Here is a 2,017-nt window from a genome sequence, read left to right as displayed (position 1 = left end):
ATGTACCTTGCCTTAGCTTCTGAATCTGCCCCCAGTCTGTACCCTTCCCCCACGCAGGGGAGAGGGAAGTAGTAGTGCACCATAGTAAACCACTCACAAAACCAAGCAACTGTCACAGATATATCCACCAACCGACCACTCAAATAACCAACACCTATCCTCCCAACCATGCAGCATAAGCTACTCTGACAATGTGTGTTAGTCAGGACCCAGAATATATAGCGGATGAGAGTGGCTAACAGTGCACAGCTGAGAGCCTTAGCTCCAAGAGCTCTCACCAGAGCAGATTAGCCCCTGCACTGCCCAAATAAATTTACACCATTTAATAAGAAGGGGAAGTGCTTCTATTCAACACAGGAGTAGGAGAAATCAAACGCTGAGGTCTTCTGGCTACTCTTTTTTTGTGGTAAACCTGTGACAGTGCCCCCCTTTTATGAGGGACCTCCATTGTGATGAGCGGAAAGGAGAAGGCGGAGTTTCGGCCGCGCATGCGCGTTCGAAAATGGCGGACACGTCGCACAAAAAAACGTTACATTGGACTTTTTTTGTGCGTTGCGTCCGCCAAAACACGACGGATCCGTCGCACGACGGATGCGACGTGTGCCCATCCGTCGCGATCCGTCGCTAATACATGTCTATGGGAAAAAAACGCATCCTGCAAGCACATTTGCAGGATGCGTTTTTTGCCCATAACGACGGATTGCGATGGAGCCCAGAAGACAGAAGTGTGAAAGTAGCCTTAATGAGAATCAGTGATTTTTGCTATTTGAAATTCTACGTTTCCATCCACAATGACTATAGATGGCGGTAGCCGTTATGGTACATGGGACGCAACAGACTTTCTAAAGTAGATATCGATGAAACACATTATGGATCCAAAAGGTGGGCGGCAATAAAGGGCGGAATGCTACTGGATTGACATCGGCTACGATCTTATAAGGACCGATGAACCAGGACCCAGTTTCCAAGAGGGAACCTTCAACTTAATGTTCCTTGAGGATAACCACACCATGTCACCACCACACAGGTCTGGACCCACCAAACGTCTCCGATCAGCCACACTCTTATATTTGGACCCCATCTTCCTAAAATTATCAATAACCCTGTCACAACACAGCTGTCGGGTGACCTGAGGCCAGGGGCTCCTTTTCTGGCCCTAACACTAGGGGGCACCCTAGCTCGCCCTGTTCCCTGGGATACTTCAGATGGCGAAGATGCCGGAACCTCTGCTCTTGCCTTATCTCCTAAATTAGCATTCCATCTGTTCTCTTTCCCCACCCAGGGAGAAGGGAGCGCTACTGCGCATCGCAGTATAATAAACCAACAGACAGGGCGACAAAGAAAAGAGGTAATTGAACACTCCACACACCAAATATTAACTCATTTATAACAGAGGAATCTACTGGGGTGTGCAGGAAGGGGAAGAAACCAAAATAGGAAAGGATAAGGAATTACCAAGTGTACAAACCAAACAGTCGCCTCTAGCACTTCTTCTCATACCAACTTCTCTCCCTCCTTTAAAGGGAACCTGTCGCCCCCCCCCCCCCCAGGTATTTGTATCTAAAACAGCCACCTTGTGCAGCACTAATGCTGCATTCTGACAAGGTGGCTCTTTTAGTTCGGGTCCCTGCAAACGCTGCAATAATCGCTTTTATAATTTGTCCCTCATACTTTGAAATAGACCTGGGGGCAGGTCTTTTCCCCCGGACAAAAATGCCTCCCAGCCGTCAATCAGGGCCTCTGCACGCCTGGCGCCGCCTCCTCTTCCTTCATTAGCGTCCCCAGCGCCTGCGCTGTAAGTTCGAAGGGCAGCGCAGCCCCCAGGTCTATTTTAAGGTATGAGGGACAAAATATAAAAGCGATTATTGCAGCGTTTGCAGGGACCCGAACTTTGTCAGAATGCAGCATTAGTGCTGCACAAGATGGCTCTTTTAGTTACAAACGCCTGGGGGGGGGGGTTACAGGTTCCGATTAACAATGTAGCAAAAAGCTAACTCTGACAGGATTAGTAATAGAG

The sequence above is a fragment of the Ranitomeya imitator genome, chromosome 1, assembly GCF_032444005.1.
Source record: "Ranitomeya imitator isolate aRanImi1 chromosome 1, aRanImi1.pri, whole genome shotgun sequence".
In the NCBI taxonomy this organism is placed as follows: domain Eukaryota; kingdom Metazoa; phylum Chordata; class Amphibia; order Anura; family Dendrobatidae; genus Ranitomeya; species Ranitomeya imitator.
This window is presented reverse-complemented; position numbering follows the sequence as displayed.